The sequence below is a fragment of the Odontomachus brunneus genome, unplaced genomic scaffold (genome assembly GCF_010583005.1).
Source record: "Odontomachus brunneus isolate Ranch 3 - 2012 unplaced genomic scaffold, Obru_v1 Obru_scaffold_073, whole genome shotgun sequence".
NCBI classification, from domain to species: domain Eukaryota; kingdom Metazoa; phylum Arthropoda; class Insecta; order Hymenoptera; family Formicidae; genus Odontomachus; species Odontomachus brunneus.
In genome coordinates, this window is record NW_022639523.1 from 342,581 (window position 1) to 353,196 (window position 10,616).

General features: G+C 46.0%; 1 protein-coding gene across 3 annotated transcripts in view; it reads right to left on the reverse strand.

Moving 5' to 3' along the window:
• Positions 1-10,616, reverse strand: part of LOC116847079 (retinal guanylyl cyclase 2) — a 48,018-nt gene that overhangs the window by 24,245 nt on the left and 13,157 nt on the right. For all 3 annotated transcript variants that reach the window (XM_032821689.1, XM_032821688.1, XM_032821690.1), the window contains exon 2: positions 5,591-7,302. The gene's annotated coding sequence lies outside the window, so the exon portion shown is untranslated. The remainder of the gene's footprint in view (positions 1-5,590; positions 7,303-10,616) is intronic.

Below are 10,616 nucleotides of genomic sequence, written 5' to 3' on the forward strand. Positions count from 1 at the left end.
CATGAGAGAGAGAGAGAGAGAGAGAGAGAGAGAGAGAGAGAGAGAGAGTAGAATAAAGTAGAGCATAGAGAGAGAGAAAGAGAGAGAAGAGAGTGGAAGTTGCAAAAAATGTTGTGATAAACTAGCAAAGTGGAAAAAAGCCGAAAAAGTCATTTTCCCGTCGTCATACGTGCCCTTTAGCCAATCCGTCGGCTTTATAAACCTTTTTGGCGCACGGGGAAGGCTGTAACGGGGAGATGCGTGCGAGTTTTATCGAAAACATGCCGTTATAGCGTTATCGAGTAATAAAAACTGTAGAGAGTATCCGCACACAGTACTGCGCTACGTTGTTGAGCGCGATCAAAACTATACACGGTACACAGTTTTTACACGATTACCCGTAATAGAAACCTTGCACTAAACGTGCGAGGTCGCACGTGGATGGATTGCTTGGTTATTTCCAAATTGAAAGAGCGACCTCTTCCTAGCCACTAATTGGCCAGCAATTTTGATTACTGATTAGTCTCTGACTAGTTCAAGCGACAGCTGCTTCGCTAATAACTGGGCAGTTAAACTAGTCAGTTTCTGATCAACCGATCCAACCAGTTTTTGATCAGTTTCTAATCAAATATTTTTTTATTAAAACTCTGTCAAACAAATTTCATCGTTCGATTTAGTATTGTAAAATATTATATTTTATCACTCAATATCAAAATAACGTAAAACTTGTATTTCAGAAGATAGAGTCTTTTCACGTGCAAATTCATTCATTACCGAGATAGTCGGAGCTTTATGTTTAATTATCATTCTTTCTTGCCTAACTTCTGGCCAAGAAATACTGGCAAATATTTTCCTGTTAAGTCTCTGAATAATTACGGTCTAATAAATCCTAGCCTGTAAAAACTGGCCCGTTTCTGGCTGACGGCTAGAAGTTTTTCCTGGGAATTTTTCTGCTCGAGTTCTTCCGACGCTACGCGCAAACTGCGCGACAACGTCAGTTGTACACGTCACGCAGGCGATAATGGAACGAACTTACGACATTTATCAGATCAGTTCCGTTTGAACGTTGATTATTGAGCGCGGCGTGTCGATTCGATTTCGCCTCGGATTATCGCGATGATGGATAGGACGCGCGTGGAAATGCGCGCGACCACCAACGCGCCGGTTACGTCTTCGGGATAATGTCGGGGCAGCATGCACTGCGTGCAAGTAAGTAGATTTTCACGTAATTCGGCGCTTGCGTTTTTCACGTCGCCCCCGCAAAAGCTCCAGTTGAGCGCCGCGGTCGACTTCTCGCTGGGCTATTCCGGAGAGAGCAGAGGGAATTTGAATTGGAAAGGACCATGCAGTGATGAGATGAATATTAATGAGAAAAATCACGAACGCGAAATTATATGAACTCCCGTCTCCCATCGCGAGAAGCAACAGGCAATTGGGTAAAAAAATGAAAAAAAAAAAAAAAGAAAAGGAAAAACCGCGACAGAGAGTGACATTTCCATTTCAAGCTGACTAGTGTGTCGAACTGATAGAACCGAAATACTGGAATCGAAGCGACGCGTTTTGTATTCGCACGGAAATTATTTCGAGCCGCGTTGATGAATTATATCCACGGACGTGGAGCGTTACGGCACTCTCTCCTCGGAATAAGTGAAGAGCGACGGCGGTGAAAATAGTTTGCCGCGCCGGCAAGAAGCTCCATCGACGTTTACGCGAATTTCCAGAAGAAATTTCGGTGTCGTCCGCCACGTCAATACCCATCAACTATGATAATCACTATTATTATGGCGCGTTGCAAGGGAAGAAAGGTGTACTTTATCCTCCGCGATGGAACGTTAAATTGGTTTTCGGACCGGATATCGATGGAGAATTCGCCGATGGAACACGCGGTGACGGAAATAAATGGATAGATTTTTCCGATAAAAGACTCTCTCTCTCTCTCTCTCCTTCTCTTTCTTTTCCTTTCGCTCTGCCGTCCCTGTTCTTCCCCGAACGTTGGAATCTGTTTTTAAAAAGGCATAAGTATTCGCGGTAGTCGAGCCTCTCCGCGTACATACATATCATTCGCGTTCTTGGCGCGTTCGAATCGAGAAATCCTTATCCACTCTGCCTATTCAAAACGTTAAAACCGCCCGCGCACGTCCCGGCAGGAAGCACCAGTTTAAAAATCCCCCTGAATATCTCCAGAGAAGTCGGCGCTCGCGGTGACATAGACACGAGATATAACTTACTCGTACGTGATCCCCTCGCGAATTGCGGCAACACGATTGGAACACGTCCCAAAACGTTTCTTCTTTCACGAGGGTCGCGTCTCGCGATACCCGAGTCGAGGCGAACTCTATACAACCGGTGCAGGCAACCATCGTGCATTATTCTCAATTTGCACGGACATTTACGATCGTCTCTACGAGCTTGTTACGCGGTAAAATTGCCGTGACGTAATTACAGAACATCGTAATGCCGAGTTATTACTAACCCAAGCATTCGGTATTGATTAAAGAAGATCACCGTACTGAGGCCTCGGACTCATCTTTCTCTTCTCACTCTCTCTCTCTCTCTCTCTCTTTCTCGCGTCAACACGATATAAATGCCGACACCGGTAGTGCGCAAATTAACCAGGGAAATCTGCTCTAACTCCCACGGGTCGAGTAGATGATTTCCGTGTTTACGAAGCCCGAACAACCTTCGAGCGTTCACTGGGAATGGTATCGATGGGCGCATTGAGCTCAGATACATGGATCCCCGACGGGTACTCGTAACGATTTCCGGGAACGTGAGAAAAATGCGAGATAATCGTGATCTGACATGCAGAATTGAAAACGCTCACGGCGTCGGTACGGAATGCCTGGTGTGTTACGCTCGGGAAATGCGGAGGATGTCGGGCGACTTTGAATAAAAATGACGCGGTGATCTTTACGATCGCTCGTAAAGATATCGCGAGTGACGGCGGAAATGAAGGAGTGTGATTTCTCGAAATATTCCCGTTCCATTCACAAGAGGCGTACTGTGAAAACGATCGTTCTCTTCCGCAGTCGCGTTCCATAGATTTTTGTTCTCGTATTCTCTCTTGAGTAATCAAACGCAGATCTTTCTTTTTCTTCTTTCGCGGATAATTTAAAATGGCATCATTGATTCTCTTTCGTTAGACCGTTAAATTCCGTCGTGCAAAGCATTCGCGATAGAAGACGCTAAGAGACGGAGGCCATATATTGCCCTAATTTAATCTGTGTAACGCGTGGCCGCGCATCTCGTGCACTTCGATACACGTTACTCATTATTTCGTAATGATGTTACATCGAAAATGCATGATATCACATCAACGCATGCGGAAGCTAATCGGTTCTCCGACTGTAGACAATCTCCGATTGTCACGTCGCGGCGCGGAAGATTCGATATTTAATATTGCGCGAGTAAAATAAATAATTTTTACTTCTTACTCCAACTTATGCCAAGCTTACTCCGCGTATTGTAGGCGAGCCTTAAGTCGGACAATGATTGCGAAACGAAGTCGGGTCAAAGTGGAATCGCAAAAAGATTCACAATCGAGTGTGCGACGCAATCCTTGCGAAGGATTTGGCAAAGAGCAATTCATCAAAGCGCCATGCATTTCTGTACGAAAGGCCGCGCGAGCTATCAACGTCCGTTCGAAGCGACGCCTGCACTACTCGATCACCCGATTCACCGTCGAATAGTGAATTCCGGGGACCGACGACGTGCATCGAATCCAACTCGATTCGCGTCAAACGCGAAAAGAATGAGATCAACAGGTGACGAATCGGTTGTGGCATAGTGCCCGGGGTAAATTAGCGAACTTGAGATATTTAATATCGGCGATGCCGCGTCGAGTCGCTTCACGGCGACCCAAAAATAAATCGCTGCGTAGAGCGTCGCGCGCGTACCCTAACGTGAGGTTCCGCTAATAGAATTCCGTGTATATGCAATTAGCTCGCTAATATATTCAGCGCGAAGGAAAACACCGGGCGACAGAGTGTAAAAATCTCAAAACAGAAGAAAAAAGAGGATTAACAGGAGCTCGCCGGCGCTAATTTTACCCGTTTCACTGTGATTAATCAGTCTGTGTCTCTTGGATATTATATACGGAGAAAATTACTGTGGTTGCTAACATATTCCATAGTTAGAGAGAGAATTTATGTGATTTCAAGTTAAGTAGATATGGCATTCAGAGTTGCTGTTGCTGTATGCCGATTGATACATTTCTTCTAGCCCAACGTAATATTCAGTTAGTACACTTTCATATATGTATAGTTGCCTCAACCAAAGGAATGTTACTGTCTTTCTGTTGTGGTCTACAGAACGAATACTATGGCTGAGAAATCCGTAAGATTTAGTTACGCTATATATTACTGAGAACATTGCTTAAACATGGATAGACGGCAAAAAAGGCCAATGCACTACTTCCAGAGTACTGTGATACTCTTCCAGAGTACTACGACCATCTTATATGCATGGGCGAAAAGTATCATTAACATTTTGTTATAGCAATCATATTTAGGTAAGAGATATCCTTAGTGTTTTCTCCGTGCACTCTCTCAAGTACAATTAGTATATTTTTCACTGAAATGTTCTGCACTTATGACTGGTAGTTCAGTTATAAATATATTGAAGTTTTGCGAACATAGGCAATGTCATTGCACGCAAGGTGCATGGAAACTGTTAATTCCGTCGTCATAGACGCAGAAAGTTTGATTTAGTATGTAACGAATTTATTTGTTGCAGATTTTGCAGCGAAATCTTACTTTCACTAGCCAAAATCAGTCAGAAGATGAAGCTGTGGAAATGGGAGTATTTCCTCTAAAAATCAGTGAATATTCGCTGATTATCGGTGAAAAACTCCTTGAAACATTTTTACTGATTTGCGCTTGGAGAGATCATCGCGCAATTCATGATGTGTTCTCTGCTTTTACCGTATCGTATCGTTATCACGAACTTGCTTTATTTCTTCCGACTGCGGTGGCGAGTTCTATCCGCACAGCCCTTCCCCCTATCCTACTCTACGCGGACAATGGAGAGTCCCTAATCCTATAGAACGTTAGCGTCGTGTGTTGTCGAAGTGGCAAGAACAAACAAGGTTTACCGATCTCAGTCGTCGCGGTGGCGTCGAATATTGCAAGTTGGAAAATCGGGTCAAGTGTTATACGGCTCTACGTGACTCGCGGACGTAGTATTGATACACGGCTGGAACAACAATAGACACATGGCCGTGTCAACATGCTTATAATGTCAGTCTGAGAGGGACCTTATAATTCAGCCGGTAAATACGTTTCTTGTGCACCCGAGGGGGACTTGTAATAACTGAAAAATTTCAAGAAAGCACGGCACTCGTAACCTACCGGCAACAACAAAGGTGCGCGCTACGACGGAAGAAGAAAGGATCGATCTCTCGTCGTATTTATATATTTTATCGCGACTACGTCACACACATCGTGCATAAGTCTTTCTGCGGTTATTTATACTCGCGCATTGTTTCCACGCACCATTGTAAGGCGTTTCATGCCGAGGCCGGGGGGAGAGAGGAGGGCAGAGGGCTGGTACGCTCGCGTTTCGAGTACACGATGAATTTTATTTGGGGAAACAATGCACTAGAGTCACGTACCTGCGAAGCACCTATACGCTGACGACAACGACGATGACGACGACGTCGGGATTCTCGTGTCTTCGGGTCGACATCTCCGTGAATTTCTCTGCTTCTACATGATGGCGTTTACACGTCGCGGGCCTTTTCCTCAATAAAATGTTCTTCTTCGCGGCGACTGGTGAGAACGGCTCCTCTCAAAATGGAACGTATCGCACGACCTGCTTTCGCGCTTCCGCATTTCGCCGCGTCGCCGTAGGAAAAACAGCCCGTCATCCTGGCTTTTTCTCCGTCAATTTAAAATCGCGTTAGCATGCGAGAGTCTAGCACCTCGACAAGAGATCCAGAGGGGAGATACCGAAACATTGGCCTGATTTATAACCGGCAACAGTCGCGCCCAATGCGACGATCTTGCGATTCGTTAGTCACGATTTCGAGTGTGCTTGTCGTGCTGTTCGATATCTTCGAGGAACTGTCAGTTAGTTCGAGATTCATGGTTCAACTTGTCCCGATCGCACAGCGTCGTGCAACAGCCGCCACTCCGGTCGAGCATGGCGCGGTGATTGCAAGATGTGTGCTCCGCTTGCGTGGAAAATCTGGATTCTTCGTCCAAGATGTCAAATTAGAGCAATTGTCTTCAGGAACATTGGCCTTTCAAGACATTCTCGGCACAATTCGTCAAGCTTTTGAGAAATCCCGCGGTCTCTCACGATTGTGCGGTTTATAGCGCTCGTAAATTCGGTCGCGTCCCCGACGCTGCTATCCTCGGCGAAGCGCTCGGCGTCCACAAGTCATCCGCGTTCGGCTCTCCGGCGATCGATTGTCAAGTCTCACGATTGTTCACCTCCATCAGTCGTGAACCGCGTCCCGCGATCCCGACGGTCTTTCCGTCGCTCTAACACACCGTCCGCGTCAGCCACGCGATATATTCGCTTCAAGTTTCAAACGGTGCGGCTAATAGAGAGGCAGGGACAGCCAGAGAGAAAGATAGAGAGGGATAGAGAGAAGCTCGAATCTTAGTTGCTGCCAATCAAGGACAATAACACACGCGATACGGCCGAGACTGCCGCGGAGACGGTATCGAGCGCGCTATTTCCGAGCGCGTCTCTCCATGATTCAGAATATCGCTCCGTCGCGATCCAGGATAGTCGATTCGACCTTGACTCTGGCCGTTCGCACGGCAGAACGCTACGTAGATATACATATGCATAAATCCGCGTCCGTCCCGGAAGCGTCCGTCCGCGGGGACACATCGATCGCGTCCAGGACGCCGATCGAGGTCGCTATTTTTCAGGCTGTTCTCGGAGGGGTGAGCGCCGTCGTTTCGGGGAAACGCCGGCTCCCTGGGCTCGGTCGCAGCCACGCACGCACACAGCCGACGTTGCTTACTCGTCCCAATTCGGAGGTCCGTCCGGTGCCGGCCGTCGCCTCATCCCCGCGTTCTCCAATTGCACTGATCGCGCGACGCAACATCCAGCCCGGCAATTCCGCGCCTGCGACAGTGCCTGCGGCATCCCGTAGGATCCGAGAGCACGGGACTGATTGGGAATTCGCCAGACGAATTAGCGCGCGCTGCTGCACCTGTGCCGGACGAAATTGTTGACGGGACGCTGCTGCTGCTGCTGCTGCTGCTGCTGCTGCTGCTGCCGCATCCGAGCCGATTATAACGCACGTCGCGCAACGCTCGTTGGCAGGCGAAAAGGTCGCGTGAGCATCAACCGGACTGTCGCGATCTGTAACAGATAATGAAGGCCGACAGTTGCGAGCTGCCAATAACTCCGGATTAATCCCGTCGAACTGTCCGAAGCGCGTTACGTGCAAATGAACGGGCGAAGATAGAAATTAAAGAGGGCCCCGAGCGGATCGTCCGGAACGTTCTTAGTCATGCGGACAGTCCAAGTTCTTAATTAGATTCCTTGTTGTCTGGGTTGGATCGCGAAGAGTCCAACTCGCGCGTCGACATTCGCGTTATGGCGCGCGCGCGGACATACCGATATATCGCTCTTTCTTCTTTCGCACTTTAATCGAGAGATCGACACAGCAGCGGGCGAAGTCTTTAACTTGCTGCGACGATTAATCCGACGATGAGTCTCGCGAGTTTCCCGCGCGTTAACAGCGCAACGTCGATATCGCCGGACGAGTTGCAAACGAATTTACGAAAGTTATGAACGAGAAGCGACGCAGGTGCGCGCACGTGCGAGCGTCGCGCGACTGCAACGGCTAATGAAAGCCCGCGGTTATGAGCCGCGATTAATCTGGGCTTAATCTCATCGAGTCCTGTACTCGTTATACGATGGATTAAGGACGAGTTAATTATCGTCCAGGCTTAAAGGCAGGCTATTTCATTAAACACCGAACCGTGAGTGGATCGCGCGGATATTGTCCGCGCATTATCGAAATACACTCTGGCGAAATTCACGGGGACTCGCCGGAGGAACGACTGTATCTCTTTCCGGAATATTGTGGTCTCTCGCATGAACCGAGTTATGGAAGGCCCCGCAGTTATGTCTTCGGAGTGCAATTAATTTCAGCTCGGCTATTAAAGCCGAGCCCTAATTGGCGTGAACGATGTGTCGATTATTATTATCCGATCATTAAGCGGGAACGGTTCGCAATTCAAGTCGTGCTACACACATTTTAAACCCCGACGGATAAAAATTATACCATCGATATACCGATTGATCCGATAAGATTTCGTTAATTGGATCGCGTTTATCTCCCGGTGGACATTTATTCCAGCACCGTGGAATCGCGCAGAATTGTGCTTCAGCGGTGTGAGATTTAAAAGAACTCGTCAGTTGTCGCGCGGATAAACGCGCGCGGATTCGATAAGATATATCGGGGCGACGTTCGACGCATTTGCTTCTCGTACGAGCGGACTTATTACATGACAGTCATTCGCATCTAATGAGAAATACACGGGAAGAAACGGGTTCCCCCGAAGGGGCAAGGCAAGAAATCGAAAGCTTGCAAATAAAAACGATTATGCGAGGCGCGGCTCGGGATAATGAGCAAAGTTTTTCGATTACACTTTACTCGCACTTATTGGAATCGCGCGGTGATAGCGCGTGCCGACTTCTTCTTCTCCATCGCGGAATATGCATGCACATCGCGAATGCGCCGTTCACAGTGCAGTGCAGTGTGGTAGTTGTTGCTGCCGCGTTGATAAACGTGTAATATTTCTTTCTATTTCCAATTCCATCGCGAAACCGCCGATTCGAGTCGAGCTCGGAAGCTCGAATATCCCCTGTCGCGATAGCCTCATCCTCCACAACCGTATAAACTTATTCCCTCGATCCCAATGACTGTGTACCGTTATTAAACTTCAGAAATAGACGCGAGGTATATACGCGCCGCGGTCTATTCACCAGGCCGATGTAAATGGATGCGCCAATGGTTTCTTCCCCCGTGTTTCTATGCGCCATGAAGAAAATTCTTTGGAGAGAATGGGGGAAGAAAAGGGAAAGTACAACTCGAATAGAATCCGCTGAATTAATCCATTCTGTCGATACTGAACTTAAACTATATTAAGACGGAGGATTGGTCCATTTAATCCATCACTTAATCACATACTGTTCAATCCTCTCGTTGGCTCTCGCTCGAGATAAGAAAACCTGTGTAATATTATTCCCGCGGAATCTTAGGGATCAGATGATATAGTGGAATAATGTTGCAGTAATACACTTCTTGTCGAGAGCGGAACTTTGCTGGAGAATGAGATCGCGAGTCTATTATGTGTGTGTACGTTAAGAGTTAATGATTACATAATGTGCTATTAAATTTTATAGCTACATCAAATACAGTATCTCGTATTTGTCCAGTATCTTAACCATAATTACTTCCTACATCCCTAACGTCCGTTTTAGTAGTTGTTACTTGAAACTTGTGTCACGTGAGATAATGAAATTCTTATTCAAAATTAAATCTATGTTTTTCAGTTGAATTTTACACAATATATGTGACATTTATATATTTGCAATCACGATACAACTGAAAAACTCTTATCCAGCTCTGAATTCAAACCTGCGTATCTCACTTGAGAGTTTCAAACAATAACTCTATTAATTTGTTTTCAGATAATTCATAAATTTGTCATATATGTAAAATTGAAAGAAGTTTATTCTTAAATATTAAAATAATATATAACGAGTTAAAAGCACAAAAATATCAAATCACCATTGAAAATTTTATGTGAGCGCCTTTTTAATGAGATTTTAATGAAATGGAGTGTACATCTGTGAAACGTGTGAGGTACGATTCCCTCCTCCCATTTACGTAGATAACTGTCAGGTTTAAATCACCCAAGGAGCGGTATTCTCAATATGCTGTAATTATCGTGAATAATGTCCCACTACAACACATTATTCTCAAACGCTGCTGGTAAAATATGGAACATATCGCAGCAGGCTTTCATACGAGGGAATTGCGAGACAAATTGTCACGAAGTCCATGTATGCGCATGCGATGACACACACACACATCGATTGAGATAATGAAAATTAGTCGATTACTCGTGGTTCATGGAACAAATCTCGCAATTGTTCAATATTCAGAGCGACGCTCTCACACAAAAACTCACTGTCGAGAATTTCACTGTCCTCGTTCGTCACTCATAACCTGTTAGTTGGTCGCGTTTTTGCAAAGATCGCGCCGCGTAGTTCCGGCGGACGTAAACAAAGGAAGGTCTGTTTATCTCGCGACGCTTCTTTCGTTGCACTGTTGCCATTTGCGTCTATCTCTGTCGGCGTGAAAATATCGTCTATCACCCGCGCGAATATCCGTGCGCTGCGGTGTACGCGACGTTCCCGACGGTGTAATCGTTTAACGAACGCGGTGGAAAAATTCATACTATCTGCGCGAAGCTTCAGGTTTATATGGCTCATTATTATCGTCATTGGGAAAGTAAGTAAAAAGCACAATATTTCCGTGGCATCACCAACGTTTTAACATTGTACACTATCGCGTAAAATGTACAATAATAATAATAATAATATTTTTCCTCGGTTATATATATATATATATATATATATATATATATATATATATA